The sequence below is a fragment of the Cloeon dipterum genome, chromosome 4 (genome assembly GCF_949628265.1).
Source record: "Cloeon dipterum chromosome 4, ieCloDipt1.1, whole genome shotgun sequence".
NCBI lineage: Eukaryota > Metazoa > Arthropoda > Insecta > Ephemeroptera > Baetidae > Cloeon > Cloeon dipterum.
Window position 1 is genome coordinate 26,420,715 of NC_088789.1, and position 24,486 is coordinate 26,445,200.

General features: G+C 38.5%; 1 protein-coding gene across 1 annotated transcript in view; it reads right to left on the reverse strand.

Moving 5' to 3' along the window:
• bon (bonus) overlaps window positions 1–24,486 on the reverse strand; it is a 107,638-nt gene that overhangs the window by 81,278 nt on the left and 1,874 nt on the right. The window lies entirely within an intron of this gene.

A 24,486-nucleotide genomic window follows, 5' to 3' on the forward strand; every position in this document is an offset into this window, starting at 1 on the left:
TTAACTGTTTTATTTTGTCCTGATTACAATATTGCACATTGTAGAGACCAACTGTTGCTTAATATCACAAACAATACACTCAATGAACTACTTGCAATAGTCAACAATGCAAAATTTTCTTAATTGTTGGCCTGTAAAGCCTCACTTTTAAATTTTCTGTAATATTATTTTCTGCTAAATCTATACATTTTTATTTAATTTTTTATTCCTTAAGAGAGCTTCTGTTTGTTAAACTTAAATTTTTTGGTGGAAGGGGTGACTTCACGAGGTTGTGCTCCTCTTGAATAAATATTTTTCCCTTGTATAGATAGTCCTTAATGCAAACTAGTTATGACACGCTCCAGTTGGCTTTATTTTCTCTCTACTGCTGGCCACAGTTAAATTAATTAAGCTCGGCAAAATCAGGAAACGCAGGTGATGCGAGAACGACGGAGAGCAATAAAACTATATATACTAAACACCGCACAATTATCAACTTTTTCTATTAGTTTTTAACTCATATTCCATGCAGAATTACGCACCTCGCAGTTTTCTCCTGCACCGCTTTAAACAGCTGAAGAAAATTGGCCTAAAAAGTGAGTTATCCTGCATATAATTAAATATAAACTCAAGTAGCCCGAGTGCTCTAGGCTGCCGGGCCATGAATCAAGCGCGTGAAGATATAAAATTTTTCACCCGCCTGCTGCTCTCATTATAAATAATAAAATTCATATTGCTCCTGCCGAGCGTTTGTTTGCCGCTCTGCTTATGATAATGATACGGTCCGTGCAAATTTATGGCCGGCCGAAAAATAGATCCGAAAATCCGCCCGAAACTTTTCCCACAACGCGTCAGTTGCGAAATTTATACAGATAATTATTATATCTCTCGTATATCCCCGTATCTGGCTCAAATCGAGTGTCGTTTTGGGCCCGGACGAAGGTCAAATGCGCATAATTAGCGCGCGGAGTAATTTACAACTAAATAAAAAGCCGAAGCAGCTGTTGAGCAATTCGATCGTCTTAAGAAAATAAGTGTAGCAAAAATGCTCGCGTGGGTGCAGTCCGCCCGAGATGCGGATAAAGCTTTTCTCTCCTGAAAGTGACTATAAAAACAGGCAATAAAATTAAGGTGTTACTCTCTGTGCCGTGGAAAGAAAGAGAGATAAATCGATTATTGCGCAGAACCTGTTTGGACAATGGCCATAAAATAATTAGAGCGGCGGCCTAAATTTTAAATAAAGTTATTATTCCCGCGCTCTCAGGTCGGAGTCGATGTTTATTGCCGAAGAATTAATAAACATCGAGCGTCGTGAATTTCAATCAGCGCGGCGACATTCCTTCTACGCGCATGAATCGGCTAATTATTGTCACCAGAGTGGCGATTTTTCTTGTGCTAATTAGAAATTATGACATCATGCACGCCGCGCACTTTTGAAATTTATTCCACGAACGTCTCAATGATCGCGCCGAGCGATGCTCCGCGCAGCCAGTTTGTTCGTCATTTAATTGGAATAAATTTGAGTTACAAATGAGTGCATTGAACACAAGGAGGTGTTGAAGTATGACACGTACCGTATGTGAACACCGGTCTCCGTATTGATTGAGCATAGTTGCTCGCCTCTAATGAGGTAATGAGACGCAGCCATTCTTTTATTAATTAACTAACGACCGAGGAGCAGCGAGAGCGAGGCGTCCAGATAAAATCCAGCGGAATAAGCCGGAGAAAAGCAGCAGCAGGCTCGAAATTAATCTGAAAGGCGTGTTGGAGAAAAAGGGCGTGTTTCCCTTTTTAAACCGAGCTTCTTCTTCTTCGTCTCTGCTTCCTCGCTGTGTGCTATTTAATAAGAGAGATGGCCAATCTGCCTTCTGAGAACTTGTCATTGACGGCTCCGCTTTAATATAAATCGCCCCGTCGGCGAGCGGACCTTTTTTTCAATGAGCCAATTACCCTGGGCCTGAGTTATAATTACAGGCCTGCGCTGTGCGCGATTTATCGGCTCCAAATTGCACACTTGCGCCTGTATACGTATATATATGCGCGCCACAGTTTCGCCGGGAACCTTTGTTTTTATGTCCTCTCGGCCGGCCCGCGTGTATAGAGATATTAATATGACACGGACTTGTAAGGTCTCCTTTATAATTTATAATCAATCATGAAATTATGTCCGACGTGTATCGATGCCTCTCTATATACGACTCGCGCGAGTTTTGTAGATTAAAGAGATGCTCTGGCGTCATTATGTTCCATGCCTCGAGATATTTTACATGAAATCCGCTGCTTTAATGATATTAAGAAGGCAACTTTGAGCCATACCTAATTTTTGCGGCATAATAATCACTCAATTATAACTCTCCTCTTTATAGCTGCACATTATCATCACCATCAGCAACAGCAGAGAGATACGATGGCAAAGACGTGTGTGTGTGGGTATGTTGCATGTCTCGTTTGCTATTTATCACGCAAGCATAAACTTCGCTCCCCTTTTCGCAGCTTCTGCTCGAAAATCAACGGCTTGATTTGCACTAAGGCGTCTCCGGAACTTTCAAGCTCTTATTTACGTGACATTGAAAAAATCTCATTGTTACAAGACACTTAATTGGACACGTTTTCCTTCATGCATTTTATGATGTCTACTGATTCCCAATTAAGTCTAATTCTTTTATATACTTGAACGCTGTTGTCAAACACTTGAATTCTTCTGTGCATTTGGCTGGGCGTAAAATTGAAATTCGCTAATTTAAAGAGGAATGATACTACAAAAGCCTGGAATTTGCTTGTTGCCAATGCATAAATTAATTCCTTAGGATTCAGTTAAAGCCTTAATTGACCTAAAAAAGCACTGTAATTTTTCGAGAAAATTGGATGGAAAGTTACCGTGCTTTTCAAATGGTAATGGCTGTCTCCTTACTTGAAATCCGATTTAATTTCAAAACCAAGAGTTTCCCCAATAAGTGGCACACACCGTTGGACAAATCTCGACGAGAGGAATCGGAATATGCCAAGAAAATATGTTCAAGCACTGTACATTTTGGAGAAAATTGGCAAAATTTGAATTTTTATTGTAGGAAGGTCCTTTTTATCATTGCAAATTGTTGAACAAATTGTTTATCGATCAATTATTTTTTATGGCATCCAACAATTCAAATAATTTTCAATTGTTGGCCTGTATCATTCCACTTTAATTGTGATGTGAGAAATCCCATTGGTCAAAAGACAAACCACACCAGAAGAAATGTTTTTACTGTCATGTTGAAAAAATTTGCCGCAGAACACTCTGTTGGTTTGTTTTTAATCAGTTTCTAGTTGCAACGCTATAGCAATGAACAAGGTTTGCTTGGAAATTGTTACGTCAGAGTGGAAATGTTGATTAGGTTGCGACAACTGCTACTTTGATTTCCAAACTTCTATCCCTCTAATGCAATTTATACCTGACAAAAGGTAAGGACAACTGAAAAGGCTTTTCATCCTCAATCTCAGCGCCCCTGGCACTAATGTCTTATAGCTAATGAGTTACATAAAAAATCATGTTTTTCCGAGACTAATGCATTTTCTTCCATTTTAACAAAAGTATGTTTTATTTTAAAATCAACCGCAAACACCAATATTGGTTTAAAATATACAAAAACATTCTAGAAGTCGTCAAATTGTTCATGTTCAGCAGGTTGCATAACACGCCGTTAGTCCAATTTTGTTACTAACTCATCGGTTCTCTTGTGGACCAACAATTAATAACATTTTGTATTGTTGACTGTAGAAAGAGTCAGTTCATTTATTTTATTGTACGTGAAATTAAGTAACAGTTAATTCTTAAATGTGCAATAATGAAATTAGGACCGAGGAACAATTAAATTTCTGATTATATGCAATGTTTCCCTAAAATTAAATGATTTTTAACTTGATTTCAATCCCTCTTATCGCCATCTTTCCAATGGTGTGTGAATTTTGAGAAAAATATTCTAAATTGTGATTTTACAGTAGGCATGAAAGCTTTTGAATCAAATTTAAACGGCAACCTGGGGTTTTTTTAGCTTTTTCCCAATTTTTAAATAGATTCATGTCAAGGCGATAATAATTTTTTGTTAAGCTTTACTTAAAACTAATTGCACTTATTCAAAATAGGAAAGGTGTAACAAAAAACTAAATTGACTAAAGAAATGAACAAAACCTCCAGCTCTTTTCGAAGTCAAATAAATTTCCATTACGAATGAAGCGCAAGCTCAGATCTGAAATTCTTATAATCAAGTTAACCTGAAAAGCATTATGGCGTGTGTTGTTCTTGAACCCAGCAGCTTTTTGTTTAGAACGCCATCGCATTTATGATAAACTGGCGCAGCGCTCCCACCTGCTAATCAAATCAGACGCGGCTAATTATACGTGGAGATCGGGAGCACGCTTAGTCATTCCACGAATCGATTGCCTCCATCCTTCCCAGCCCACGGAGAATCATAAGCAATGCAGTTTGTAAGTCAATGCGATGTAAAAATTTGTCCCGTGTGTAAATTTAGCGTAGAAAAAAGCGGCTTTCGGCGCCGATCGGGCGTCTCTCGTAGCATCGGATTGGAAAGGAAGCAAAAAGCCATACATCACGCTGCCGATTGCATATATATACGCGCGGGGCACAAGAAGAGATGTGAGCGCATATATAGGAATTTCACTGTCGACGTCTGTTGCTCTGCTGCTCCTTGTTTGCGAGCGCGCGAGAGCGAGAGAGAGAGGAAAAGAAGAAGCTACCGAAGAGAGCAGGCGAGTTTAAGTGAGTAACAATGGCTACATTATCTCATTTTGATATACGACCACGACTGCTGGCTAAATATTGTATTTGCTCTCGCCGCGCCGCGCGCATTACCATATTACAAAGAGAGATGCAATCGCACCGCAATAAAGTGCTCATCTCTCGATTTATTCCGCGCGAGCTTGACTCGACCTTTCTTTCTCTCCGCTTTTTTTATTTCCGCCTTCAAATGCTAGCATATTATCACGTACGTGCGAATGCACTCGTCACTTCTAAGGTCGAATCGTAGACTCGCTCGTTTTTCAACTGTGACTTCTGAGCAAAAGGCATTAATTCAATCAAATTCCACGGGAGAGCAGTTTAATAAATCAAAATCAATTACCCAGCTGAGGCAAAAACATACTTAATTATGAATCGAAATTGTGTTATGTTTGGTGCGCATGAATAAGAACACTTTTCAATTCTCCGCAGCATTGGGCGCTCAATGGAATTCTTATATGGAGCAGCGGGGACTAGATTCGTGCGACGCGCAGATATGGCGCGAAAAAAGGGTTGCGTGAAAATGCACGAAAGGAACCAAGTTTTTGTCAATATTGTGACATAATTTGCTTTACTTGTACTAATTGTGTCTTTTGGATCGTAAATACAAACTCTTGACACTCACGGCAATCCAAAGAGAGCTTTTTGTTTCCCACATTCAGACGCCATCTTGGATCTGCGCAGTGGCAACCAATTTTATCGCAAATCTGGCACCCGCTGATGTGGAGAAAAGCGAGAACTGTGAGTGAGCGGGTAGTTTGAGTCCACCATATTATTTGATATCTACCTGAACATAAATGGAGTTTTATTATAACAATAAATTAAGGGTTTAACTCAATATTCAAATATTAGGATAGTTTATTGGTAACAAAGATTATTCAGGGTTTTGCAATTCTCATTAATTTTCTGATTATTTTTTTTTAATTAAGTGTGTGGTAATGAGCAGAATATTTGACAAAAGCTGCTGAACGGAATAAACTAAAGACGACCAAGCCATTTTCGAGCACATGCATGGGGGGTTTTACCGATAAAGATAAAGAAACACTAATTTTGGAAAGTTCATTTCGTTTATTTAATCAATTCTAGCAACATTTTGAAATAATAAAATTATGGCGAAGCAACACTCGATTTTCTCATCAATTTCCTTAAACATTTTCAGAGCTTTCCCAAGCTTCCGTTTCAATTTTATTATTTCCTTTGATACGCATTTCAATTTTATTATTTCCTTTGATACGCATACATGTCCACAACAAAGACTAAGGTCAATTTAGTTTCATTGAAGTTAAGATATTATTTCGAATTGGTGCAAAACTGTTCATTAATTTCAAACATCTATTTTTATCGGACCACTGAAATTTGCCCTCTGTTCTTAAGTGTCTCAGCTATAATGAAATGCTAATTATATAGGAAACAAGGTTAGCTGCATGTACATGAATCAATTTATTAAAATATCGAGAATAATGTGGTAAATAGGTGTATTAAAATTGTATTGTTTCGCACACCTATGGTTTTTACAACGAGCAGAACGCATTAATATTGTAGCCTTGGATTTATACCCTGCAGACAAAGATATATTTGAAACTAGCCGCATTTGCGCTCTTTTCCATTTACGTACGACAAATTGAAAGTCATGCATTCGGTGCGATAATAGTGGCGCGCTGCGGGGCAATATGTATTTCAAATTTTGCACGTCTCGACGCGGTATGTGCCCGTATATATCTGAGACTAAGGACCAATAATAAAATTAAACGCCTGCTCTGCACGCCGAATGGAAAATAATGTCTCGTCGGCGTGGAAAGGCGAGCAGCGGCGCGCGGATCCAGAATTATATGGCTCAAGGAAAGACTTTTGCGAATGGAGATATCATCGAGCTCGAGACCTGAGTGTTTTGTCTTGTTCTGTCCGCGGGCTAAGGTGGAGTTTGTTCTCCGGCTTGCCGGGGTGCGGTTTTCCTTAAAAAGAATCTCGGCGCAGAGCAAGAGAGAAAAAATCGGGGAGTGCACACACAAAGAGCAATTACGCTCTCACTAGAGGCTGAAAATCACGCCGCATTGCGTGAGAAAACTGTCCTGCTCTTCCAAGTTTATGCGAAATCTACACCGGTTCACGTGTACGTCTGACCAGCGTTACCTGGAAATCACGCAGAGAATTATTTGCTTAATAATAATTGCTGCCACCACAAATGCAAACTTGAATGCTTTTACTACATACTGTTTGTTGTGTGTTTGCTATTCACGCGTTGTGGCTGGGGTTGGGAAATTTATATGATGCATTCATTTCTTGCAACCTTTTAGCTTCCTGGTGGTTTCCAACAAAAAATAGTACAACGTTAAAAGCATTTCTATAACATGAACTAAAAAGTTCCTATGCCAAAGCGGGGGCCAGATGTGCGATAAAATTGGTTCCCACTGCGCAGATCCAAGATGGCGTCTGAAAGTGGGAAACAAAAAGCTCTCTTTGGATTGCCGTACGAGTGTCAAGAGTTCGTTTTTACGATGCAAAAGACACAATTAGTACAAGTAATGCAAATTATGTCACATTATTGACGAAAAATCGGTTATTTTCGTGCATTTTCACGTGACCGTTTTTTCGCGCCATACTCCACCGAACGCCATATCTGCGCGTCGCACCAAGCTGGTCCCCGCTGACAAAAACTGTATCATAGAAAGTTTGTTAAAATTCTAAGATAATTTTAATGATAAGAATAGTTTAAAAAGAGAAATTTATAAAAATAAAATTTCGACCCGATTTTAATTCTGATGTGAGTCTCTTCCTAAGGTTATTGAAATTGAATGTTTTTTTTTCTTTAAATCCCGTTGCCAGCAACTTTTGTTACTTGAAGAGAAAAAATTTGCGATCCTTTTTAAACTCGCATTTCACAACAGTTTTCTGCAAACCACTTTGAACGAATCGTTACTTAAATACACAACCCGCACGATGCTTGCTTCTAGTGCTGATTGCAAGAATTATAACATCTCGATGTAGATGTTTATTCAAAAAATACATCAAAAACTGATTGGAGTACATACGAGATGCACAACATTATTCGCTAACAAGAGAACAATGTAGTTGAGCAAAATGACGGGTTGTCTGCTGCGGTGAAAATTTCGGCCGTGGCACAAACCGCTTTAACGAGAGAAAGAAGACGAGAGAGGCATATTTTACAACACAATCAGCGCCAGCAAATAATAATAAAAGGGTTCGTCGGCGCGCGGTTGTTGAGTGCAGAAATCTTATTAGCTCTCGTAGTGTTTGCTTTCTTTGATGTATTGCTCCGGATCATGCGGCATGAGTCCATAAGCGCTTTTCATTATCCGCGCGTCCATCCATCCATCCACCCCGAGTGAGAGATAATCCACGACGTGCATGAAGATGTTGTAATTATTGCATCATCAACACCTCTTTTCAGCTTTAATTAGTACATGCAAACGAGCGATGCAGCGAAAAACTTTCATAAAGCCATTAACGGGTCATCTTATTTGTGCACGCGGCCGCCAAACCGCGCCAACAATCTCCTTTCTCGCTCTCCCTGCAGTCATCCTAAGTCGGATTAACGCTACGACAGTTTAGAAATCCTTTTACTTCAAAAGTTATCTGTTCTATTTATTTACTGGTATTTGCACCTCTACAAATCACCTCAAAAATTGGTTTTTGCCCTGTATGACAAAGCCGTATGCAGTGTTGTGCTATTTAACAATTTTTATAGTATTTCATTCTTCGTAATTTATGTTAATTATTGTTTCAGATCTTTATATATTAGAAAAAAGGTTTCCCAACGTCGTTACAAGTATGCATAATGAACTTAATCACTATCCAACGAAGTAAATAAAAAACGCGAATGTGCATGAGGATAATTATTTACAAAAAGCCCCATGCATAATTTAAAAAATTCAACAATATTAAGGGAAAGTGATTTTTCGGCAAACAAGTACACAAAACCACAAAAATAATTAAAAATTAGTTTAGCCTTGCATGTACAAACAATATTCTCAATTCTGAGAAAGCTGTTATTTAAGCCACGAGAATATCACATCAAAAAAAACTGGTTTCAGTTCGAAAGAGCATTTCACAAATATTGATCCCATGCTTGCGAAAGAGGATTACAATTATTTCCAACAGTAAAAGAGAATAAAATCCCAGATTTCACTGCAAAAGCCGGAAAATAAATTAATCTTGTTTGCGTTTCAACTAATACAATTGAATTCCACCTAAATAAATAAATCGAATCTAGCTCTCCGTATCCTGGCCGTGAATTCCGTGTTTGAAACTATGTACTAATACCGACTCCTTACCGGGCATCAGCGACGAGATTCGAAAAATGTATCTCTCTCAGCGGTTGGCGAGACGTGTGCTTTTGTTGCCGAGTACATATACATCAGTCTCTGAATAGATCGCAACAATGAAAGACAACACCCATTAGGAAGCTTTCGTTTTATTTAAGAGCAGCTTTGGCTCGCCGCATCTCTCCGCACATTCTCTCCGAGACACAAAACACACACCTAGTTCCAGTATAAAAACTCAATCAGTATTTGATTAAAATTTTGACGCGTCCCATAAATTCTGGCTCGCTGTGATAAATTACCAGAGGCGTAGAACAAATTTATAAATAAGCATCCCGAGCCGATTTTTCGTATGCAACTCTTTTAAAAGCCTTTCAGCCACACACATGCAGATACAAAATGAATGCGGAGCTCATTATATCGATGTTGACCATAACAAAATAAATGCACGACTCTGGCGGCGGCCGAAAGCGGCAGACACCGCTGCGCGCTGTGTAATTTCAGGCATCAAAGAAAATCGCTAATTTACTGTGTAGGCACCGTGTTATTTTTGCGTAATACACTTCTGCCGCGTTTAACATAATTAGGTGATTTCGATCCGTGTCTTTTTAACCAAAGCCGTTTGCTGCCCCGGATAAACTGCAAACAAAATTTGCAAATAATTGCAAACCAAATTACGAACATTCGCAGGCCTCGAATTACTAGTTTTTATTTGGCGTAAAAAAAGTGCCGGAAAGTTGAGAGATGTGAATATATTAATACATTAACGTGAACCAAGCGCAATAAATTTCGCGGCTTAAGTGTCTGTGTATTTAGCGTGTATACCTCCCTTTAAGCTCCGTTCCGAAACGGAATCCGACAAGGTCAGTTATTCATGGGACTTTATGGGCTTTATGAAAAGATGCGAAAATAAATAAATCTAGCCATCATCTCGCACGAGAAGTGATTCCCAACATGAAAAATACCAACTCGCTTTGTCAATGAATGCTCAGATAGGTAAATTAACGGCGTGTTTCTCGCCTATGCTGGAAATTAGAGCGTCATTCATCAACCTGCCATATCTCGTATAAATTTCTGCGTCGTGGTGAATAATTAATGAAAGTCGGCTTCCTCTTGAAAAGTTTCCGCATTTCCACTTCTTCTACTTCTGTTTGGAGGCCATGAATCATATGTTTTTTATCACAAGGATAATATTTCAAACGAGAAATGGCTACTGAAGAGCACACTTCAAATCTAATTTTAAAGAAAATTCTAAAAACTGCTCTAATTTTAACTTCATTCAGTGTTGATTTTCAAAATTCTGGCGTAATTGGCACATTTTGTTTGCGTGTTACATGGCCGAAAATATGTCTGAAATTTCGCAAATTTCTCCTCTCTAATGCATAAATTATGACTTGATTTGACGACTGTTCAATAAAAATTAGTTTTACTGCTCTTCCGACCTTTTATTTTCTGTCCAATGTCTGCGGTAGTCAAGGTAGTAAAAAATTTCATAACGCATTATCACGACCGTTGCGTGCATACGCGCCGGGCTTAACGTCAAAGACGCGCCTCGCGGGAGAGATGGCTATTATCTCATCGTGCGCAGATTTATTAAATAAGCTTTAAGTGCTCCACTTTTTGCCGCCAGTGAGTGATGACGATGAGTAAGCATCAATTCTGAGAAACGCGGGACAAAAAATCGGCGTTTGTGATCTCGGGGAACCCCCATCAACGAAACGATACTCTTTGATTTTCGGGACAATTGGTGGTGTGGCGCGGACTAATGAGCAAAAGTTAGAGGAGTAGCAAGGTCAATGCCACGTGCTGCTGACCGCGAACATAGATATGAAAAATACACATACGTATTCGTACGTAAAAATGCATAGCTGGGAAGGAGAATCAAGAGCGCGGGATCCTGGAACCTTGACGCTGGGCTGCTTGTTGGCTTCCTTTTGACTCTAATGTTTGTCAAATCAAACCATAATTATTTGAACAAACAAATAATTGATGGCAGAGTTGGAACAATACACTCTTATTGTTTGGTTGCTTGTGTTTTTGCTCTTGATGGCTATGTTAATTTATGCCAAACAATATGCAAATGTAGAAATTAATTATAGCAAGCAACAATTTTATTGACTTAGAAAAAATCAGTGATGCGGAAATGTCGAATTCAGATCTTAATTTACCCTAGTCATCTTTAAATCCAATCAGCTAAGGATAGTAGAGATTAGGATTTAACAACCCTGTTACCCTCCATGCAATTCTTAAGGCGGGTTAACACAAGGATTTTTCAGCTATCGTGGAATCCTAATCCTCGTCACTATCAACAGCCAAGAGCAAATTCAGGATGCTAATTATATCACAGCTCTACTCCAAAAAATTATACCGAAACGATACTTTTTTGCTAAAACTGTTTTAAATCATCAGCTCTTTTCCTTATCTTTGAGGAAATCTTCAGTCAGAGGACTGCGCCGTCACGTTTAATCTTGGGTTTGTGATCTTTACGCAACAGTAATGAAACCTATTCAAAAATGGCCACTCCTTGAGTCTTGAGGTATTATGTTAAGAGTCAGATTCACTTCTTAAAGAGGATTGATACTGCAAAAGCCTGGAAAATGCTTGTTGCCAATGCATAAACTCGTCCCTTAGGATTCAGTCAAAGCCTAAATTGACCTAAGAAGCACTGTAATTTTTTGAGAAAATTGACTGGAAAGTTACCGTGCTTTTCAAATGGTAATGGCTGTCTCCTTACTTGAAATCCGATTTAATTTCAAAACCAAGAGTTTCCCCAATAAGTGGCATGCACCGTTGGACAGATCTCGACGAGAGGAATCGGAATATGCCAAGAAAATATGTTCAAGCACTGTACATTTTGGAGAAAATTGGCAAAATTTGAAATTTTACTGTAGGAAAGTCCTTTATTTATCATTGCAAATTGTTGAACAAGTTGTTTATCGATCAAATGTTTTCTGGCATCCAACAATTCAAATAATTTGCAATAATTGCCCTGTATCAATCCACTTTAAGTAGCTCGAATTGCGTTCCTTGTTGCAAAAAAGGACAACAATCAATCCGAACATAAAAATTTGGTTATTTGTGGGGCTATGCGCAATTTGTCGACCAGTGCAAATGCACTCCTGGTGGCAGATCCGTGAAAATCAGATGTAAATATTTCGCAAAGGTCACGGTGGTCATTGACTCTCTAGTTAGTGTAATTTTTTGTAATATGAGTTTCACCTGGTATGATTATTTGTCATTTTTATTCTCTCGCGGAGACTCTGGGGGCGGCCTGGTCAGGTGACGGCACAGTGAGTCTAGAGTGCACAATCTGGATGTCAGGAAAATTTCGAATAAAATTGTCCTCAGAGAAATTGCATAGCATGGTTGGTTAGGAGCTTTGAATAAAAATAGTGTCCCTCTAAAAAAACATATGACAGTACAAGCAGAGTACCAAGGAACAAGCAATACGTTATTCATTTTATCTTTAGTTTTATGATTTACCATGTAGTTCAAACATAAATGTGATGTATGACTCTGCATATCTAAAAAACAACTATTAAAACTTCCGGTGCTCACGTGAAAATGTTCACCTACGACTACGAGGCTAGTTTTCAGCACGAATTACGAGCTAGCGAAACGAAATTTTGGGCCTTGTCCTCTAAACGAATGCGACGCATAATGCTCCATTAAAAACAAACACGCTGGAACACACATAACCGCCTCCCGCTGCTTTCCCAGCACGCTCTCATAACAATATTTCCCGGTCCAGGCAGCGGCAGAGAGAGAGAGAGAGAGAGAGAGCGTTTCGTACTTTAGTACGTGTTCGAAGGTACAAGCGGTCGGTGTACTGTACTACTATAACATTAATAGCGCCGAGATACAAGCGGGAATACAAGCGAGCTGCACCGCCTATTGAAATCTCCGCGGAAAATAAAACGCGCGCGGCTCCCAAGCGCGGCAGCAGGATTTATTTGAAGATAAATCTGAACGCGGACCGGTGAATTATAGAAATAATCTGGCCTGCATCATATAAAGTGTATGCAAAAGAATCGTAGTGCCGCTGGAAATCCTGCTATTTGTTTCTTATCTGCTGGGTTTGGTCGCCGGACTGCGGTGGTCTCGCAGCTTTATTGTCTGCGCCTATAAGTAGGTTTATAATGTGTACTCGCTGCTACTTTGGTACCAGGAGGAGATTCCGTCGCGATTGCGGAAACTTTTAATGGCATTTCTAGTCTCCATTTTAACGGAGCTCCGCACTATTTTCAGTCTCTCTGCGCAAATGGGCAGAAGCACTTCTCTTTCTGTACAGCCACCGAGCGTGGACTATGCGGCTGATTTTGGCGATTGCAAAATTACTCTTCACCTGACGTCACACAAAGGCACAGAAATTCAAATTAGCTTGCACAACGCATCTGCAAGCTTATCCGCTAATGAGTGACCTCATTTTTAGAACAATTTAAGACCTTCTTTGCCTCTTATGAATTTAAGAACCGGCTGGATTTATCGATCTTGGCTTGCGAAATAAATACATTATAAATGTCAAATTTAATTCATTGCTGATTTTTTAAAAATTTTATCAACTTAACTATTTTACGACACGTTTAAGAAAAACTGTAGGGAAAATTAAATATAAAAGTTTCCAATACGAGATAACAAGCTTAAAGTGGAATGATACGGGGCAACAATTTAAAATTATTTGAATTGTTGGATGCCATAAACAATTTGTTCAACAATTTGCATTAATAAAAAAGGACCCTCCTACAGTAAAAATTCAAATTTTGCCAATTTTCTCCAAAATTTACAGTGCTCGAACATATTTTCTTGGCATATTCCGATTCCTCTCGTCGAGATCTGTCCAACGGTGTATGCCACTTATTGGGGAAACTCTTGGTTTTGAAATTAAATCGGATTTCAAGTAAGGAGACAGCCATTACCATTTGAAAAGCACGGTAACTTTCCAGCCAATTTTTCTCAAAAAATTACAGTGCTTCTTAGGTCAATTTAGGCTTTAACTGAATCCTAAAGGACGAGTTTATGCATTTTCCAGGCTTTTGTTTGTGGTATTCTGCTTATATGCTTTTATTATAGAGGTTTGTAAAATTTAGAATCGAACAACAGAGCGGATTAAATTAAACATTATTAAGTAGACGGAAAGAATTTCCTATCAATAAAACGGACCATGCAACAATCAATCTCTCCTGAATTGGTCATCCAGATGAATACAATCACACCAGATTGAAATGCCGTTCGACACAAAAACTTGGTCTACGCGAGAGGTCAAGCGGCAGATTAGAGAGCGTTCCTTTTAAAGAAGCTCTGCGTGAACTTTGCTCATTTCGAGTTTAGCAGCTCTTTCTCTCTTTCTGTCCGTGCGAGTGCGCACCGCGCGGAAAAAGGGTAAGGCACGGCGCGGCGCGTAATTGGCTCTTCGGGGAATACAATAACGTGATGTTATTTTGTGTCGGTCGTCATCTACACTTGTTAATGGCCGAGCGCGAGATCAATATTGCGCCGAGAGATGAGAGAGAGAGAACGGTAGGTGAGCACGGCCGTAAAGAAGGGGACTCCAAACATATTTATAATGTACGCAAGTGAAATGTGGCTCATATTTTATCAGGCAAAACACACCTGCCAGGCATGCAGGCTCATCTCCAATCTCCGCGAGCGGCGACTAGTCTTCCAAATCGCACACCATCTCCGCTGAAAACTGTGTTTGTGCCAGCGCGATAAATTCGCACTTGCTTGCGTGTGCTGCACCTCTATCCTCGAGGATGGAAGGATTAACGTCGTCTACGGCTAACGCATATTGATCTAGATTATATAGATCACCAAACATAATTGTTTTGAATTTATTTTATTTAAAAGGTAAAAATTTGTATTATCTTGTATCTTTCACGATAATTTTAAGGAAAATTATAATAGGAGGGGTTTAGGAAAAACATAAATAAGGGAATATTTGCAAATTGAGATAAAAAAATCAAGCAGATTTACCAGAAGCAGTTTAGTTGGCAATGGGACCTTTTGGGAACTCTAAATTTAAAAGCCTAATTTTCGCCAGCGGATTGGCACCATATATTAATGCCAATTATTAAAAAGATCTTGAAAATGGCTTTAAAAACTGAAACTGCTTTTAAATTAAATAATTATTTAAAAAAAAACATTCTTTACTTAGTAAATAAAAACTCGATAGGATTAATTTGAAGTAAAAAATATATCATTAAAATTTTATTACAAGATATTGACAAATTCCTGGATGAAAAAATTGTTTGGGATATCCGTATGTGCAATTACCGGACACTACCACTCTGATTTAAGATTCAATCCGGTTGCTGCTTACGTTCTAGAAAGGTATAGAGAGAAAATTTGACCCACAGTAAACCAATTGCCAATCGTGGGGGAACCGTAAGTCATGTAAATATGTTTTTGCTTATATTTAACACAACACGCGTATATTGCAATCGTTTAGAAAGGGTACCATTAAAAGTATGACAGAATTAGAAGTTGCCTGCAATTTGATTTATATAAAATGGAAAATAAAACTAGATCGTTGAATGTGACAAGAATTTTAAAATCAAAACACTTGTAAGAATATTCGTATTTATTAAGTTAAGGAAATTGGCTCAGGTAAACATTTTAATCTGATTTTGGCCAGAGAACATTAAAGGCAGTATAAATTTCAGGGCATGAGCAAAAAAGGTAATTTTAATAAAACAGGTGAATATTTGAGAAGGAAAAATTGCTCAACGTGCATAAAATCTCGATCAATCACACGTCAAGGTGAAGCGAATTTAGCCGATTCGAAATTAGTTTGCGAAATCCAAGGCCCGTCTGATTAAGTATCGTTGATTAAACATGGCAAGGCGCACACGCCAATGGTGAGAAGTAAAAGTTGCAAAATGGGGCTTGGCCTGAGAAGAAAGGAGCCAGAGCGGTCGCTGGAAACAATTTTGCTTGCTCATCCCGCTGATTGGCCGAAAATATTGCTAGGAAATAGAGAAATTTATTCTCCTGTTTCCTTTTTTTGTGCAAATCATCCAAAATAACTCCACGTTCTGGGTGAGAAAACCGGAATGCTTGTCAGCTTTTGCGGTCGGATGCCAATGATAGCAAAATAATAATAAACCCCCGCCGTGTGTGCGGGTAATGTTATTACGCCGCTGTGAGCATGGCATAAAATCAAATATGCAGGTGCTCGTGCACAATTTATAATCAATTGGAAATGTTGCCGATGCGCGCGGCAACCATCTAGGGAAGTCGAAATTGCTCTCTTGTGGTGTGAACTCGGTGATCATCTCTCAATTTGCTCTCCGCCAATGTCAATTGATTCCAGACCGACGCTGTTCTGGATTTATTTATGCGCGCCACGCTGCGAGAAATCATAATGAGAGGCAAATTACAATTAATAGAGGCGCATCGGCCGGGCAAGAGAATAAGAAAGCAGACGCAATTATCCCACGGCGACGACAAATGCCTAGATTTATGTCTTTTCTCGGAGAGCGAGCGAGCGAGAGATTACTTTTATCCTCTCTCAGCGTGCGGCGCAGTTGGGCTGCTTTTAATTGTGCATCAACGAAACGTCGCGGAAATTGGATTTCTCTAGTTTGCAGCGTTTATGATACGTGACTAGACAATGAATCATTATAGAATAATAAAATAGAATAAGGGAAATTATGGAGACTGGAAACTAGAGATAAGTAAGTTGCCATAATTACATTATGAGCCACCATTGTAAGTATTCCGTGAGAAAATTGACTCCAAAGTTTGCTCCTTATTGTAAAATCATGCTTTATTTTAGAATCTAGGAACATTAGCTCTAAATTCACACACCATTGGATAGATTGCGACGACAGGGATTGAAATAGAGAATAAAATCATTTAATTTTTCGAAAAATTATGCAAAATCTGAAATTTAACTGTTCCTCGCGACCCTGAATTCATTATTGCACATTTTAAAGATGAACTGTTGCTAAATTTCACAAACAACAAACTCAATGAACTACTTTTCGCGCAGATATGGCGTCTGGTAGAGTACGGCGGGAAAATTACAAAAGTAAAATGATATTGGCTTGGAAAATTTATCATGAAAACACCGTGAGCACAATGAATATTTTTGTTGTTGTTATTTCTTTACTATAACAGCTGATTAGCCCGGCAATTGGCGAATCGACCGTTAGATGGCACATCAGGCTAATGGAAATGTAACAAAATACGCGGGAATGAAATTATTAGATCGGCACGCCTCTTTTTTGACGCTTCTGATTGGTCGCTGAACTGTCTCCTGATTGGCCTCCATTATTTCGACGCCATATTGACTTCTGACCGGCGGGAACCAACACAGATCGCAATCCGGACCCCGGTGCTACTTCTTACAGGTCTACTTTAAAGTAAATCCTATTCAAAATGAGGGAAACGAATCCCATACCTTCGAATTGTTGATAATAAAAACCCTCATATTCAAATCACAGATTACAGTTAATATCCACTCCATAAAACATTTGGTTTTTAGGCTTTTATTGTAAACAAGAGTTTGTCGTGGTTTAAATTTGTATGTTTATATTATTTTAATGTAAATTACTGATTTAAATTTTGTAGAGCTTACAAATCACATACACTTTTTTTCATTTCAAGCAGCAAAATGTTTAAAACATAGTAAGCACATTTTTAAAATATTGCTCACAATTTTGTTCTTCAATTTTGAGCACCAGTTTTTATTGGACCGGAATGGCAAACAGAGCAGTCGGTCGGTGAGCTAGTTGTTAGTTCCACAGCAGGCTGTGGAAACAAGCGGGGCAGAGAGCAACTCTCAAGCTGCGCGCAGAGCTGTTTTCAGTCCTGACGAATCGTGATGGTAAACAAATTTATTATTCATTTTCTGGCCGAACTTGTGTTACCTGTTTGAAATGCAGAAGCAGACCGGAGAGGAGTGTAACATGATTTTGACCTTTAATGCTTGCCACCTGACCTGAAGATGCGCCGCGACCTCACAATGCAGCAGGCAAGCACTCAACTGCTGCTTTTCTCCTCCGCACTTGGCCACTGAACCAATGGTGAATCGAACATGCAGCACTCTCGATCCCCCCGTCTGGCTAGATTTGTGAAATTTCTTACAAAAAATGTTCTGGAAGGAATATTTGCACTTTGAAATGAACTCTTTCTATTCAATCTACAAAAAGTAAAAAAAATATTTGACGATTTTGTAAAATATTGTTTTTTCTTCTGAAGCTAGTCCAGAACTATGTCAACTTTTTCTTCAGACAAAAAACGCCACAGTATTGAATTGAAGAAAATGCAAGGAGATTCATCACAACTCACAACCTTTCTATTAAAAGTCAGGGACTTTCAAACTCGCAGATTCAGTTCACTTGTCAGCAGTCCTTCTCATTATTATGATCACTTTTAAAAGAAGTAACAGGTGCTGCTCGCGAGCACTGCCTCAGAATCGCGCGCTGGAGAGTTTGTGTTGTATGCATGTGTGCTATATGCGGCGTCACGTTTGTGCTCTTAATTCACCAGCACTTTCTAAACCAAAATCATCTCTCGCGCGCGCAGCCTCTTTTCGGCCGTTCCCACCGCCGCTTCTTCGCTGCTTTTTTTGCGAGACTTCTCGCCGGAGCTCTAGCCTGACCTTTGGTGAGGCTGTCTAGCCAAATGGGGAGATTTATGGCGGTGAAAATGCATGAAAAGCCAGCACTGATACATTACTGTCATTTTTACTCGCTGGAATCTTACTCCTACTCCTTGAGGGGAATACTAAAATGCTCTCAAACAAAGAGTTACGTCAATTTCAGCTTTTTTACGGTAAATCTAAACAAGCGAAAGACAGAATCCAAAATTCTGTTACGTAATAATGCAAAAAGTACCAAAAATGTCGCTTTTATTTTCATAATTACATCTCAGTTAGCCTTTTGCGTTGAAATAATTATTCTGGGCGAATAGAACCTGTTAGTTTTTTGGAGGGAAATTTTAGGTTGCCTCTAATGAGCTGAAGATGTCAAAATAATTAATAGCCTGCGGTCTGACGAGATTCTCCGCGTGTTGAGCTCATCTGCCGACCAGTAAAGTCTCCCGATGCTGGTAATTTCACTGATGACAATTTAAAGCTCAAGTGGCATTTGCTATTGCGTGCGTTGCTTGGTTGTGCAAAAATGCTGCCGTGATCCTAGTTGAGAGCTGTCCAAATCAGGCATTGCGGCCAAAATTTCCAAGTAGAGGCCCCTCGGTGCGCGTTTGATATTGCTCACCACGTTTTTATACACAGCTCCTCCCGAAACGAACGAATGAGCTCACTCCCTATCACGAGTTATAATTAATTATAATTAAAAACAAACCTAGCAGCGCGCCTGCACAGCTAGACTCTTCGATTCAATTAAGTGCAGGCGCGGGAAATTTAATGAATTTGCCCCCTATTGCCCTTTTTGGCGCGGAAATCTCGGGCCTTTCCCTATTGTCTTCAGAGTAATTAGCTGTGGTGGTTTCTTTCTAGATATTTGCAGAACAGGTACCAAAAAATATTTGTTCTAGTTAAAGCCGTGCGTAATAACTTTAAAAATCAGTTCACTCCACATCCTATATACTTTTCACGCATTTGAATAAATTATTCTGCCGTTTCCTCTTCAACTCGCGGATAATCGAGGCATTCACGGTGAACTGCTAAGTGTTCAGAAGGCAAATTGATGGTTTAAGTAGCTTTAATTCAAGGTCGCTTGCAGCAAGTAGCCATAGAAGTCACTAACCAATGCGAGTAACCAGAATAGCAGCTCCAGAGTTCGGCAGGTTGCATACGCGATAGGCATTTACGTTTCTCAACGCTCAGCGACCATCAGCTCAAATTTGTTTCGTAAAATCAATTTGATATTTCTTTTGACTGTCGATTTTTTTGCTCCAAGACTAATTGAGGTGATTGTTAAAATCAGAAATATCTTTTATTGTGTCAATCGAAGAAACTAACAAATTTTGTTGTTGATTCTACGTAAGAGATCAGATAAAACAAACTAATTGGTGTTGAAAGTTGCGCGAATTTCTGTCAAATTGTTTGCATAAAAAACTTACACCAAAACCACTCAAAAAGACGGACCGATAAAATCGTTTTTAAATAAAACTGCGTGTCAAAACCCTGCACCATTCGGCTGGCAGAGAAACCCAATTAATAAGTTCACCTAATTTATTTTCTTGTGTGAACTAAAACTCTTTTGCAGCTAGACAAGGAGAGTTAAAATGGAATGATACAGGGCAACAGTTGAAAATTGTTTGAATTGTTGGATGCCATAAACAATTGATCGTTAAACAATTTGTTCAACAATTTGCAGGAAAAAAGGACCTTCCTACAGTAAAAATTCAAATTTTGCCAATTTTCTCTACAATTTACAGTGCTTTTGAACATATTTTCTTGGCATATTCCGATTCCTCTCGTCGAGATCTGTCCAATGGTGTATGCCACTTATTGGGGAAACTCTTGGTTTTGAAATCAAATCGGATTTCAAGTAAGGAGACAGCCATTACCATTTGAAAAGCACGCTAACTTTCCAGCCAATTTTCTAAAAAAATTACAGTGCTCCTTAGGTCAATTTAGGCTTTAACTGAATCCTAAGGGATGAGTTTATGCATTGGCAACAAGCATCTTCCAGGGTTTTTCACTATCATTCCTCTTTAACTGCACCAAGAAAGCTTCCACCACTGGCTGGAACAAATTTAAAGCCCAACAATGGTGTCGAGAACACTACCTTCAGTGTGAAACCAATCACAAATAATCACGTCCATGGCGAGGTTTGTAGTTTCAGTTCATCCTGGCAGCAGAGAGGTCAACAACTCTCGAAATTAGTTGGAACAGACGTGACATTTGAGAGGAATAATGCGCCGAGTGACCACAACGGCGTCGGATGGCAGGTTGTGTCACCTGCAGGGGTCAATATGCAAAATAACTGTACGCAGCATTTGAATTTGTTGTGAGGCGTGCTGCAAGGATGACCCTCGAGTCGGAGAAAATGTGCTGACAAAGGCGGCTCTCGGCTCGCTATAGCGCATAGTGTAATTATTATTTTTTCTTTTTATTATTCGCCATAAACAGTTGTTGTTGGTTGGTGCTCATCTCCGCGAGCACGCCGAGCACAGAAGATGCATTTTCAATGAACACACGCGGCTGATTTATTCACGCGGATGTAAATTATGTTCTCTCTTCACTGGATGTCGGTGTTGTGATTGTGTTGGGAAAATTTACATCTATCTATGTGTTTAATTTTATATACGTATACACACACGCGCAGTGGACAATCACAGAAAAATGCTGCCGCGTCGCTTATTTATTGAATGTTGGTCATCGCAGCAGTTATGATACATCAAAGGCATAGAAATTTATTCCGTACGTGATAGTTTAATTAAATAATATATCCATTCTGCGCCAATCGAGACTTTCATTTCTGCGTTAAAAAAAGTTAAACTCGCAACGAGTGCGTAGTTTACGTTTGATGTTATCGCACCTAGTTGATTTATTCACTTTTTTGTTCTCAAAGTTGTTTAATAAACGACTTTTCTATGAACTCGAACGCTTGCATCTGTTTATTTATGCTGATGTAAGGGTTTTCTCTTTATTGCAAATCTATGATTTTTATGAATTTCAAAAAATCGTTTCAAGTTACAATGCAAATATTTGAGCAAACCTGTTTATTTCTAAAGAGGAGAGCCTTTCTTTTTGGTAACAAGGCCCGACAAAGTATAGTGTAGATGTGTATACATAAACAGCCCTTTGTTTCACTTTGCATGTGTAAATAATATTGGAGTAATTTGACATTTTAACCTTTGTGTGGAATACATGGTCGGGAGCACATCAACAACAGATAAGGTCAACGCTGAATGGGGAAAGCCACGAATATTTGTTAAAGCAAATTTTTCTGCGTACACCAAACACATATTTTTAAATATACTAATCGTAGGTTCCAACATCCAAAATCGGTCGTAAAAATTTTTGTAACACACGTTCTCAAACTCACAAGAGAACAATCATTCTGAGTTTTAACGAGAACACGATGAAGTCATGAAAAACATGCCACAGATTTAGTATTTTCTTCATTTTTAATTAATTAAATTATGTTATGTAATTTTTCGTTTAAACGGTCTAGGATAAAGTTTGGATTTGATCATTTTTAACACCAAAATTGTTGTTTGTGGCAAAAAGGTATGTAGTTAAAATACACTCTCCTTTTTTGCATTAATTTTTTTTATTAAAATGGCCTTTTTAAAAATTGGCGATTTTCCCTATTTTCCCCAACTCTCAAGTGCGTGTTTCTTATTTATTTTAGAAATCCGTGTCAAGACATGACATACAAGTAGAGCTTTAAAGGCCACAATTTAAGAATATTTTGCATTGTTGAATATAAAGCAAGTAAAAAGTAGTCCATCGAGTTTATTTTTTGTTAAATTTAGCAATCGTTTTTATTAAATATTTTCCCGAATTTCTCAACAATTTAAACAGTTTGTCAATGATTTTTTCGCTTGATTTTGATCCATATCGTTACGATCTATCCAATGGAGTGCGAATTATGAGCTAAATTTCCCTTCTGGCGCAATAAATAATGATGCTCGCCGCTTGATTAGCATGCAAACTTTTCAGTAAAAATTTAAACTGCAACCTAGATTTATTTTTAGCTTTTTTTAAATAGTATATTAAGTATTGGTTAAAAGGATTTTCACAAATTATCTATAAAACGCTTTACTTCAATAAGACACACATACCTTGCATCGGTTCAGGATTGATTTTAAATGCTTAATAATAAATGAGTGTATTTTATGTTGTTTAAACCTTTACCTAGTTTTAAATAGTTGCTTTAACCTTTCACTGCGCTCGTGCGTGGTGGAGGGCCCTGGTCGGCGTTGGGGCAGGCCCTTCAGGATGAAATTTGCGCGCAGGGCGAGCCCGCCTAGCCGCCATTAGCTCCGAAGACACGATTTGCGTGTACCAGTAATAATATTCAGCGTTTTATTGCCCGCGTTTGCTTCGCCTTTGTATGCCGGAGCTGCTGAGCGGATTTTTGACATTAATGTGTGGGAGCAATTCATGCGCGAGATGCTCTTTTATCTCTATCCGATGCTGCTGCTCCCAGACCAAATGGACAATAAAAAGTTTATGTGCTGCCGCAATGTTTTTGACCAAATTTGTTACCTTGCTCGCCTTTTTCTCCATAAATGATGTGAAATATATAAAAGAACGGCTCTTTTTTAATGCGCCGGCCGGTATATAAATTGAGGCACACTAGTTTTGGAATTTTTATGTTTCTATCGCAGCAATTTGTCTAGAATTTTGGTTGCTTTGCATATTTGGCGAGCTTTTATGCACTTTCCAGCGACCGTAGGTGTTGCGAAAAATTGGGCTCGCGGCTCTCGTAAAATGAGATATTATGCTCAGGGCGACGCGGAAATTCCTTTCGAGGGTTATTAAAAGGAAAACTCAATGGCACGAATTAGTCGCTATTTAATTCCACATAGCAGTTTTAAAAGTTAGTCCCAAGACGAAAAATTTATGACATATGAGAATTAGCGCTATAAGTGGATTTAATTAAGGTAAAAATCAAAGCATATGAGAAAGGGCGATGCTTCAGGTTGACAAGTTGGTTAAAAATATTTCCAGGAGGGCAAAGCTTTACAGACAATTTGTGAAAAATCTTTTTAACATTTACTTGAAAAAAGTTAGGAAAAAGTCTTAATTTTCCCAGGTTGCCGTTAAAATTTTTGAGAAAATCCGCCTAAAGGTTTGCAATATGCTAATCAAGCGGCGAGCATCAATTGTATCCTTTTTATTAATAATAATTTATTTCCCCAAAAGGGAAATATAGCTCATAATTATCACACCACAGGACAGATTGCAATGACGAGGAAATTGTAGATCAAAGCCAAGTAAAAATTTAATTTTTAATAATATTTTTAGAGGAATTTGGCAAAGTTGGAAATTTAAAGTGGAATGATACTGGGCAACAATAGAAAATTATTTAAATTGTTGGATGCCTTAAACAATTGACCGATAAACAATTTGTTCAACAATTTGCAACAATAAAAAAGGACCTACCTACAGTAAAAATTCAAATTTTGCCACTTTTCTCCAAAATATACAGTGGTTGAACATATTTTCTTGGCATATTCCGATTCCTCTCGTCGAGATCTGTCCAACGGTTTATGCCACTTATTGGGGAAACTCTTGGTTTTGAAATTAAATCGGATTTCAAGTAAGGAGACAGTCATTACCATTTGAAAAGCACGGTAACTTTCCAGCAAATTTTCTAAAAAAATTACAGTGCTTCTTAGGTCAATTTAGGTTTTAACTGAATCCTAAAGGATGATTTTATGCATTGGCAACAAGCATTTTCCAGGCTTTTCCAGTATCATTCCTCTTTAAATTAATATTGCTGTTTAATTCGGAATTGCTTTGATATGATTTTTTAATTTTAATTTTAATTTTTACTTCCTGCTGCTAATTACCAAATCTAA